The sequence below is a fragment of the Gossypium hirsutum genome, chromosome A03, assembly GCF_007990345.1.
Source record: "Gossypium hirsutum isolate 1008001.06 chromosome A03, Gossypium_hirsutum_v2.1, whole genome shotgun sequence".
Classification (NCBI taxonomy): domain Eukaryota; kingdom Viridiplantae; phylum Streptophyta; class Magnoliopsida; order Malvales; family Malvaceae; genus Gossypium; species Gossypium hirsutum.
In genome coordinates this window covers 106896060-106909029 of record NC_053426.1, presented here as the reverse complement: position 1 = coordinate 106909029, position 12970 = coordinate 106896060, and the positions used below count along the sequence as shown (strand labels likewise).

Here is a 12970-nt window from a genome sequence, read left to right as displayed (position 1 = left end):
GGTAAGTGTTATTCTTGTTGAAAAGAGATTAAAAAAATTGTCAAGAATGGGATTCGAACCCATGCCCTTTCGGACCAGTACCTGAAACTGGCGCCTTAGACCAACTCGGCCATCTTGACTTATGCCTAACCCTTAGGCTTTTTTTTTTGACATTTGGGAAAAAAGAGTAGAAAAGAAGTAAATAGCCGATAGGTAACTGGACTTGGTATGTCGTAGTCTATGTGTCCTTTTAGCGTAAAAATCCAACGCATCACAAAATATATTTGATAAAAAATATAATATGAATATATAAATATATTAATTTTCAGAGTAAACTACATTCATTATATTCTAAAATACGTCTGTTTTATTTTGATCATTCTATTTTTTTAATATAATTATTCTAATTAATATAATTGTTTAAAAGGTAATCTACAAAAATAGTCACTTATGTTTGAAATGTTACGTTTTAGTCACTTATGTTACTATTTTGTTACGAAGAGATCACTCTACCGTTAAGTTCTGTTATCTCTCTAACGGTAATCCTACGTGGCAGTCCAATTAGATTTTAGATGCCAACTTGGATTTTTAAATGGGATAAAAATAGATTTTTAATTAAAAATTTTAATTAATCAAAATTTTTAAACCTAAGCCTTAACTAAAAAATCTGTTCATCTCCTCTTTTTAATTTTTTAATTTTTCTTCAGTCTCTTCTTTTTTTCAATGGTTTTTTTTTTCATTTGATTGGAAAAACTATTATTAAGATCAAAATAGTTGAAATCAAATTGACTACTTCATAAAGATGGATTCAATGGAGGGTTCAGGTATGTCTTCTTTGCATTCCTCTATCTCTTTTATTCAATACTGAAAAACAAAAGATTGGATTTTTTATTGATTAATGAAAACCCTAAATTAAAATTCTTAATATGAATATTAACAACTAAAAGAATTTCAAATCAGAAAAAAAGCGATACCCACAAAGGGATTGTGAACAAACAAGCTGATTCAGATAAAAAAATTGGATTGAGAAACTAATTATTCAAGAACGTGAAGAATTGGAAAATACAATGATCAGGAACAAAAATGATTACCATCTTCTTATTTGTCGACAACCACTTCATTTTAAGTTTTAGAACATAAATTTGTCGGTGAAGAAGACATATTTGGACCCTCCATTGAATCCTCTTTTGTTTCCGTACGTGAATAAATTTTTTTGATGATAATAGATTTTTAGCCAATTGAAAAAGAAAACTAAAAAAAAGGGGGGAGTTGAACGGTTTTTTAACTAAGATTTAGGGTTTAAAATTTTAATTAATTAAATTTATTTAATAAAAAATCTATCCTCATCCCATTAGGAAATCCAAGTTGGCACTTAAAATCTAGTTGGACTGCCACATAGGATTACCGTTAGGGAGATAACGGAACTCAACGGAAGAGTGATCATTTCGTAACAAAATAATAACATAAGTGACTAAAACGTAACATTTCAAACATAAGTGACTAAAATGTAACCTGAAATAAACAAAAGTGACTATTTTTGTAGTTTACCCTTGTTTAAATTAAGTATTGATGTTAAAAATTCTGTTAATCTACTAACGGACTATTGATATGGCACATTAGCCTATTGAGTGACTGACAAACATGTCAATTTTTTTTCTTTTGACTAAAGTTAGAGATCTCTTTATAATTAGCCCAAAACAATTTATTTTTATCTTTTATTGTTTCTCTTCTCTCACTTCTTTCTTTTTTTTTTTGGTTTTTTGAAATGACATAAACATATTTGCACCATGAGTACCTCTATAACATCGACAACATTCACCACGATAACATTACGAATCAACTTAAGTAGAATCCATTCTTCTTTCTACCATATTTGGAGTCCTGTAGCCTCATTATCTTGTGAAAGTAATGCTCCTATATCTAAGTCAGAGTGAAGGCTAATACAAAAAAAACATTAACATTATTATGTTTATTTAAATAACATACTTATAAGCATAAATAACAATAACAAATAAAAAATCACAAAGTTAAGCACTAACGTATCTCTTCTACAAGTTACCTTAAAACTCAAACACCAACTTCTTTTTTTACCGTTTGCAAAGTGGGGGAGTAGGGACCTTGTGTTGATTTAGTAGAAGAGGACAAAAAAAAAATTTGGAGTCTGACTCGGGGCCGACTGGTCAAGAGCGGTGTCACCACCCTACCAAGTGGCACCCCGTTTGTCGATGTGACTAGTGACTCCTACAAACATGACAACTTATTTTTTTTATTTTTAAATTGATGCCATCAATGTGTTAGGCAGCGACAACACTAGTATTTTCTTTGACATGTTTCAGTATTTTATGTTAATACACCACTTAAAAGTAATTTTTTCAGTTGAAACGATTTGCTCATGAATGGTGTACTGTTGGGGTCAGTGTCGACTGACAGCATAGCGTGACCGAGTTTTACTGTTCAAAACATACTATTCTCATATATTTTGTTAAAAGAAGAAGGAATCTCACATTGTTTAGGAACAAATTGCAAACCTATTCATTGCTCTATATATACACATATCTCACATCGCATATTGCTTAAGAAAATAAGTGAAATGAGACTTTGGTCTATATAAAAATTTGTTTTATAAGTTTTATTTCCATATTAATTGGTGGCATCTTAAAATAAAAAAAATGGTGTTGCAACTTTGGGTTTTTATAAAGGTTTATTCTCGTAAATTTTCAAAAAATTGGTCTATTTTTATAATATTTTAAAAAAATAATCTCTTTTGAAAATTTAGTTTGAGCACCAGTAAAAGCGTGCCCACATTAGCGTGTTTTTGTTGACACGGGATAAAGCACATCCTGTCAACGCGCTTTTCTAAAATTTTCCCTTAAAATGCTTCCACGTAGACGCGTTTTGAGTTTTTTGGCCTATTCTGGTAAATAATATTTTAAGTGGCCCATTTCCGTAAATAATGTTGAAAATGAACCTTTTTTAGTAAAATAGTCCAACTAGATGTCTTAATCTCTTTTTAATCTTCTTCAGTTTTTAATGTAGTTGTTCTAGTTTTCCCAAAACGTTTTCTTTGTTGTTAATTCATTTGGTAATCTTATAAAGATTTCCAATTATTCGAGCTATCAAATTTGACTCCAATTAAGGGTTAAATTTTGTTGTTAGTCCTTATATTATATATAAGTTACGTACGTAAATTGTGTACTTCTTAAATTTTAAAATTTCAGGCTTTATCTTAATGGTAGACATTAAATCTACAAATTTAAATTATACTATTTTCAAAATTTTATGTGACAAACATATCATCACATGTGTAATGCTACATTAATTTACTATTTTTACATAATACTAAAAAAAGCCATGTCATTTTAGTTTATGTATGTAATGGTTATTATGTTAAAAAATATGGACATTACATATATAATAAGAGTAATTACATGTTATTATTTACTATCGTAAAGGGTTAGCCCAAATTAAAAATGATCTAATTTGGTTAAAGTTTATTAGATATGAGTTATTAATAAAGTATAGGCCAAATATGCATAGATACTCTAGTAACTAATTTCTAATTAATGATAGACTAATTAGAAATTAGAGTTAATGTGCAAAAGTTATATATTAGGGTTATGGTCCCTAAATTACACATAAGCAACTTTTCTAATTTCTTATATTTAGAAAAGAGAGAGTTATCTTCTCTAGATTACTTGTGTCCATAAGATCCGAAGAATTCAAGAAATTGATGAATTTAGGTACACTTCTGCATCTAGTTTTGTTCTTGATTTATTATTAATGATTTGATATGATAGATCCTGGTTAATAAAATTTTATATCATATATTGTTTTTACGGTTCTAACAAATAGAATCCGAGCCTCATCATGTTGAATCATTGAGAACGAACTGATTCTCTATTATTTTTGGGTTGGTTCACCCTTTAGATTTTATGGATTTGAAATATAGATTAGGTGTTTTGATTATACATGTATTAAATCTTTTGATTTTATGTTGAATTTTTAAGATTTTGGTTTTTTATTTTAATTAGTTAATTTTCTATTGTTTTCCAAGGTAGTTGTAACACCTTTCGCCTGACTCGATCGTCATATCCAAGCTACGAAATATTACATTCTTTGTATAATAGCCCATTTTTCAGTTGTGTCGAAAACAGTAGTTTCGGGACACCAAATTCGACGAGTAAGTTCACAAATATTAGTATTTAATATTTATGAGTCAAATGTGGTTTTAAAATGGTTTTTGTTATGGTAACTTATGTGATATGAATGATTAATTTAGTTCAAGTGGTAAGACTCTAAGGTTAAGTGGTTTTAGAAAATGAGGTATCGGGACCTCGTTTCTATAAAACGAGTCGTAAATATTTTTATAAATATTTATGGAGTGTCATTAAAGTGATATTAATGTTTTGTTGAAAAATTTTAATATTTCGATAGTTAATTAATTAAAAAGGACTAAATCGTAAAAGATGTAAAATTTGATCACTACTTGATTTGAGTGATTAAATGGTTCATTGAATAAAGTAAAAGGTACTTAAATGGTAATTGGATCATTTAAGGAGTTAGTGCACAAATATGGACATGACTTTGGTGTTTCATTTATTTATTAACCAATGTTAAAATGGTAACTTGATAAATAAAACATAAGTAAAAATAATAATGGTTGTCATCTTCCTTTCTCTTTTGTTTTTCAACTGATAGCCATGGCTATGGAAGCTAGGTTCGACCATGTTTTATTTTGTACATGTCAGTTCCTAAGCTATACTGTTTCTAATAATTTTTATGTTTTTGAGATCGTTGCAACTAGGTCTAGCTAGCTCGTACCTTTGATTTTGAAACTGTTAAAGATTCTGAATGTTTCCATTGATGAACCTTGTGATTTTAGATGTTAAATGATGAATTTGAGATATTAGTTGTTATTTAAAAGTATTTTATTAAGTGATTTTTGATGAATTTTTCGGTTAGGGACTAAATTATTGAAATAGAAAAAGTACAAATATTTGATGTGTAATTGTTGCAATAATGGGCTGTATTGGATGCCATAAGTATTTGGCTTGGCTCAATTTTGGGTAAAAATGGTTAATTTGCATGTTTTAGGATTAAGGTCTAAATTGAATAAAAGTAAAACTTTGGGGGCAATTTGGTAAAAATGTCAAAATGACTAAATTGCATAAAATACATTTTTTTACTGTCTAAATTAATAGATTGAATGAAATTATTAATTTAGATCAAGATTGGGTGGAAAATAGAGGAGAATGAAAAATTACCAAAATGCCCTTATACTTTGACATTTCTGCAATTCAATCCAGGTAAGTTCATAAGGTTAAAATTTAACATTTATATACATGGTGACTGGTATTACATGATATAATACATATATGTTCCATTTTTGGAAATGAATCATTATATGAGTTATATAATATTGAATTTAATGTTCAGTTTGAATTGAACGCAGGATAGAGTACATTCGTGTTTTGGTGTGTTATGGGGGTTTGGGGTGGAGATGGTATTGGAGGGAGATATTTGTATATTACTCAAGTAAACTGAGGTTCAGTATTTGTTGCAAACTCTCACGTTATACTTTTTGTTTGGCGTAATTTGGGTGGATCAACTCTTATGAGTTTCTATTAAGCTTTTATGAGCTTCTGTTGACGTGTTTCGGGTGGACCAACTCTTATGAGCTTTTGTTTGGCGTATTTCGATTGGATAAGCTCTTATGAGCTTCTGTATGGTGTGTTCGGTCTATTTGACGATATACTCTTATCTTTAAGTTGTTCTTCAAATGGAAAATCTCGTTAAGGTAATCTATTTAATGAATTTGAAAGATTGGTTATTTATTGAATATTAATCTGAACACAAATGAATTCAACAATTGAGATTGTGGATGATGCTTAGGTTTATGCTAAGGTTATGGTTACATCATATCATGTTTAATATTAATGATATACATTAAAATGGTGAATGACAAAAAAAAGGAATATGCTTATGTTCATGAAAAGGTGGTATGATTCAAAAGGTGTATTTTCTTACAAAATGATTTATCATGTGATTGACCTCAAATGAGTTGTATACATAAATGCAATAACTTGTGTATTGATGATGGTGATTAGGCTTATATCAAGCTTGAGATTATGATTGATATTTATACTTATGTCTGGTATTATACAAAAGAGACGGGTAAGAAAAGGTAATGAAACGATAAGTTCATTATTGAAATGTGATATGATGAAAAAGGGATTGATGATTTGAATGATGTACTTATATATGAGAAATTACGTGTAACACCCCTAACCCATATCTGTTGCTGGAACACGATTACAGAGCATTACCAGAGTTTACAGAACAAATACAATAAATTTATGTCATTTACTATTTCTATCTGAAACCAATCATGTTCAATCGTATTGTCTCTTAATTGGACCCTCGAGGTCCAATTTATACATTAGAAACAAGTCGGGACTAAATCGAGAACTCAAAGAATTTTTCGCAAAATTTTCAAAATTTTTCTTAGGTGCAGGGGACACATGCCTATGTGGCTCACACGGCCAAGTGACACGCTTGTGTCTTAGGCCGTGTAGACATTTGATGTAAGGCACACGACCGTGTTCCAGCCCGTATTCAAATTAGGGTAGCTACTGACTTGGGTTACACAGCCAACTACACACCCGTGTGCTAGGCCGTGTAGACAATTTAATTTTCAAATATAGGTGCAAGATTCACATGGCCAAGACACACGCCCATGTATCTAGCCGTGTGTTTCACATGGTTGAGACACACGCCCGTATCTCTGCCCGTGTGACCAATTCTGAGCATTTTGTTTCTCAATTCTTAAGATGTAGGGGACATACGGCCAAACCACACGCCCGTGTGTATGGCTGTGTTTCACACACAATTGAGACATGCCCTTGTGTGTCTACCCATATGGACAAAATAATGCCATTTCCAAACCTTATTTCTCACCCAAATTTTGCCTTGTGCCTACATTAATTCTTGCATACATATACTAACCAATTCAAGACATTAAAACCAAACCAACATTAACATTATACATGATATATCATCATATCTATTCAAATTCACCTTTTGTAAAACACATATGTTTACCATAATTCAATCTAACCATATCAAGCACACATATATTAACCATATCATAACCTTATATATATATGTTCACTAAACATAATCATTAGCCATTCTAATGGCTATATTACAATCAACCATTTAAATGCCAACACTGACTAAGTTAGCTTATACATGCCATTATACCAAAATAAGTTTATTATTAATACCAAAATGAGCTGAAGGATAGTGTGATAGTACTTCGACCGATTCCAACCTTCATGAGCTTCTGAGCACTATAAAACAGAGGAAAATAAAACAAAGTAAGCATTTAATGCTTAGTAAGTTCGCATAACAGGAATTTAACTTACTGTTTATATTCAATTTAAGTAATCATGTAAATAGCATGCATCTAACAAATTGACCAATTGCCCAATCACATACACTCAATGAAGCAAGTTAGTCATGAAATTCTAAATACTTTTCAAGTAATAAAGATGAGCTTATCATGTAATAACTTTCATACACATATACTTTTCTATGATAAATCATCTCAAGTTCAAATTAGCCATAATAGAACTTTTCCCATTGAATTTATTTGAAATATCGATGGATACACATGTAGTACACTTAAAGTGTACAATACTGTAAACTGTCAACTCATATTTAGGGGTACCCAATTAGGGCACATGATCAGGAAGCACTCTCTCGAGCCATATAACAAGATGCTCATGTGAGCTATGTAACAGGAAGTTTATTCGGACTATAACAGAAAACTCATAAGAGTTTAGAACAGGAAGCTCATTGAGCTTAACAGGTAACTCCGAAGAGCTATTATCAGGGAACTTCGGATAGCCATATAACAGGATGTTCAAGCGAGCCATATTAGAAAGCTCAAGAAGAGTCTAAAACAGGACGCTCATAAAGAGCTGCGTTTGTGTCCACAATACATGAAGTATCACAACCGATCATATAACAAGACGCTCACAAAGAGCTGCGGTAGTCCGTAACACATGCAGGTTCACTACCGATCAGGATGCTCGCAAGAAATATATAACGGGAAGCTCGATAGGCTTATAACAGGATGCTTTTTCAAATTATGGTATGTCTACAACATATGCAAGACCACAACCAATCAGGAAATCCTATATCCATCGAATTCCATCTATTCAACCCGGATTTATACTTATCGAGCAATATCAAGCATGTAATTAATTTTATACATTAAATATTTATACAATACACACATATTCAACATTCAATTCCAAACATATTAATATAAATAATGTAGTTAGACGAACTTACCTCAATAAGCGTTCGTATACAAAGATCTACTACTCCGATACTTTTTTTTCCTCGATCCAACTCCGTACTATAGCTATTTGTATCTATATAAATGAATTTAAAACCAATTTAATCCATTTCATACTCAATTTAATTCAATTCACACCCTAGGAAAAATTACCATTTTACCCCTATATTTTCCATAAATAACGATTTCGTCCTTAGGCTCGGAAAATGAAATTCATGCAATTTAATCATTATTCCAAGTCTAACCGATTTTTACATATAACATTTATAGCACATATATTTCATAAAAATTAGAATTTTTTTTCATGAATTTTACATCTTTACAATTTAGTCCCTAAATAACAATTTCATGAAAATTCACTTTACAAAAATTGTTTATCTATCAACAACCTTCCATTTTCTACCATAAATTTCAAAAATTTCAGCATATTCATCCATGAAAAACATTTAATACTTTGATAACTTTACAAATTGATCCCCAAAATAGCTAGATTAGGTTATTCCAATCTCAAAAATATAAAAATTACTAAAAACGGGATAAGGTTACTTACCTAATTAGGCTTGCTTGATTTTCTTTCTCTTTCCTAGGGTTTCCATAGAATTTGGGGAAGAAGATGATATAAAATGATAATATTAGATATTTATTTATTTATCATTTTTTATTTATTTCAATTTTCAATTTAGTCCTTTTCTTTTTCTAATTTTTCATGGATGAATCATAAAAAATATCTACTAACTTTTCTTAATGGTCTAATTACCATATAAGGACTTCCAATTTTAAATTTAATAGCTATTTGATACTTATATCTACTAGAACTCAAATTTTGCATATTATGCAATTTGGTCCTTTCTATAATTAAACATGTAATCGGCAAAATTTTCTTATCAAAATTTTCATACATCTTTCCTATCATAATGCAGAGGATGCAATATTGTTAAAATAAATTTTCTTTTTGACTCAGATTTGTGGTCCCGAAATCGTTGTTCCGATTTCATTGAAAACAGGCTGTTACATTACATATGCTATAGATGAACTTACCTAGGATGTGAATAAATATACTAATTAGTTAATTGATGTTGTTATTTAAATTTATGCTTAGTAGATGGAATAAAATATAAGTAAAGGAAGTAATTCATAGTTCTATGAAAAGGTTAATGATGGTGTATAATGTTTTATAAAATCCTATTAAGTTAGGAATGGAAAATATATATGATGTTGATAGACTTACTCATTTATGAGTTGAAATAGAATCTTGAGGCATTGATATAGGTTTATATTTAATCTATAAAATTCATTGTTGAAATAGAATGTTATATTTAAAGTCTATATGAGCTTACTAAGCATTTATTGCTTACATAGTTATTTTTCCCTTACTTTACAGATTATCGAAGGCTCGATCGATTTGGAAGCTTATTAGAAATCTATCACACTATCCAATGATAATATTGGTAGATTTTGATATATTTGTCAAGGTTATAATAGCATGTAGAGGTGGATTTGTGTTGAATGATCTAATTATTGTGATATGTATAATTGTTAGTATGGTGAATGTTCTTATGGTATATTGATGCATTGTTAGTTGATGTTAATATGGTTAAATTGATGCATATTTGGAATGACCATGTTTGGTATGTTTATAATGAGGCCAAGTAGATATGAGCTATTTGAAATGGTATAAATGTGGTCAAATATGGTGAGTTTATGTTGAAGTGATATAGGTCAACTTATGATGGGTTTTGAGATGGTAAATGAATTATGTGTTGATGAATGAAATATGTAAGTACTTGTATATGTTTAGGTAAATTGTATGTTTGCATTTGGGGTGCCTATATGGCATATTGGTTGAATGAAATTTGATCATTTTATGCACGGTTAAACATGTTTTGATGTTTTGGTCATATGTGCAAATGATATTTAGGTGCATGTTTGAGGTGGATGAAGGAAATGGCTTGATTTTGGTCAATTTCTTGTCCACATGGCCTAAGACACAGGTGTGTGTCTCAGCCGGGTGTGATGCATGGTTAGGCGACACGGTTGTGTGTCCTCTATAGGTTGTTAGTGGTTGCTTTTTGAAAGTTGCACGGCCTAGCACACGGCCAGGCACACGGGCGTGTGGCTTGGCCGTGTGACCTTAGTTAATGAGTTACATGAGCACGGGCACGAGCTGAGACACGGCCATGTTTCCCTATTTCGAATGTTACATGGCTTGAGACACAGACGTGTGTCTTAGCTGTGTGAGCCACAAGGTCTAATCACACGGCCGTATAACCCCTGCAGTGTAAATTTTTTTCTAGCTTTTTCCTAAACTTTCTAAATGTTTCCGATTTAGTCCTGAACTGTTTCTATTGTATTTTTAGGGCCTCGAGGGCTTGATTAAGGGACGATATAAATATTTTGAATGAAATTAGAATGTGTATTACATTGACGTATGAATTGAATGGTTTACTATTTTGGTTGTTTGATAATGCTATGTAACCTTGTTCCAACAACAAATATGAGTTAGGAGTGTTATACTTTGTCGAAACAACTGCATACAATTTACATCATTTAATTAATCACATACATAAATAAGCAACAAACACATTCATCATGTATTATTCAATCATTTTCAAGACCCAAATGAGCTTTTGAAAACTCTTTTGCCAATTCGAGCATGAATTTTGATCAAATTGTAAAGTTTTGAAATTCACGGGCAGACTTCGCAATTTCCTCATTTCCTCGTCTTGACGTGGCCAACACAATAAGTCACATTGTGACTTCGAGTAGATTAACATCACGGCGTCACTCATTTCAACTCATGTTGCGACGTTCAGTGCTGGTAGTCGTGATGAGGTCTTTATTTTGGAAAAAAAATACCATTTGATCTCAATTCAACAACTTGCAACACAACCTAGATGGTTCATATATCTTCTTACAATAAAAGCATCCTAATTTCATACTATTCCATATAAAAAAAACCACATACCCATCTCAATCAAATAATGAATATATCAATTAAATTCAATTACATGGTCATTACAATTTACTTTCAATATCATGCAACTAATCTTACACCATTCAAGCATATGAAACTTTTCGATTCAATATTCCATATCCAACAATTCCAAAACTATTTTTACATGATCAATACACAATTTAAGAACTAAAAAATCCAATAAGCTTGATGCTATCTAACTAAATTATACACCAAACCATATACCACAATTAACATTCAACCTACTACTTCTAATTCATTAGTCTACCTAACCATTCCAATTAGTCTCATTTCAAAGTATAATATACCATCCATTCATAAATAAAGTTATCAATTTCATGGATATTAAACATTCAAAATTAAACATTACCAAGCTACCATATGACTACCTATTCCAACTTGACCATTTGTACACAAGAGGACCCTATTGTGTACATACCACCAAGCTTAGTTTCAAAATGAACATATAGCTACCACCTGAAGATAGTGTGTGCTCTTTCGCTGATCCGACTCGGCAGTTTCACTAGGTGAAAATCTTTAAAAAAAGTAAATAACTAAGGTAAGCATTAGGAATGCTTAGTAAGTTCAAATAGAAATTAAATCATACCTTGATCATTAGGGCATAGTTAACTAATATATTAAGCAACTGATCTGTCACAGTTCGTTGCAGCATATTAGGTCCAATTCTATACTTAACGAGCTAGTCTTATAGCAAATTAATATTGTTTTTACTAAGTTTCCATTCTTAGGACCTAGTGAATAACATTTTTATGTGTTTTATGACCTTCTAGGCCAATCTGGGCCTAGGCGAATATTAACACGTTGATTAAGTGTGCAAGACATCAACAACCAACTTAACTATCCTTGGCACTTTATGACATATCTATACATATAACAACATTATAAACTAAATGTATTGGTTATATTCTAGAGCCATAAGTAATACCACAATTTAAACAAAGTCATGTATCGATCCATATATCAACTGTCACCAAATACCATTTCATTTTCATTCCATAGTTTAATTTCCATTTTCATTCAACTGAATATCGCCTGATGGAACTATAGTAAAACAAGCTTAGATACACGGGAATAAGTTGCTCACACAAGCTGATATTATAATAAAGTTGCTCACACAAGTTGACATTATATTAAGGTTACCTATCGGGGCTAAACTTATGATATGTATAACTTGAAAATCTGTAACAAATGTTAGATCTCGAAATAACATGTAAAATACCTGATCAATCGTACGTATAACCCTAATGGCATGTCATACGTATCCTAACATTTTACTAAGTTCACTCGGGCATCGTTTTTCGTATAAATGTCAATTCCAATTCCTGTACATAATTTTATTTTTCATTTTTGACTCATATAATCAATCAATAATCATATTTACACCTTGTATTGTTTCCATATAGCCAATGTTTACACGAATTTACAATTCAGTCCATTTCGAGACATATGTGTCAAATTCACTAATTCTACTCGATTCTAATATATAAATATAAATTTAAACATAATTCATACATAAAACAAAATAGAAGGGTAAGTTTCATATGAACTTACTTGTTCAAAATATGTAAAGTGGATACTTTAGGGGTTAATCCATAATTTTAGCTTTTCCACGATCAACTCTACTTTGA

At 30.8% G+C, this 12970-nt stretch overlaps 1 non-coding gene across 1 annotated transcript; it reads right to left on the bottom strand.

Annotated features, from left to right (window-relative positions):
• Positions 1 to 38: 38 nt before the first annotated feature.
• TRNAL-CAG (transfer RNA leucine (anticodon CAG)) lies at positions 39 to 119 on the bottom strand. The gene has a single exon. It is a non-coding gene; the product is annotated as a tRNA-Leu (tRNA).
• Positions 120 to 12970: the final 12851 nt, after the last annotated feature.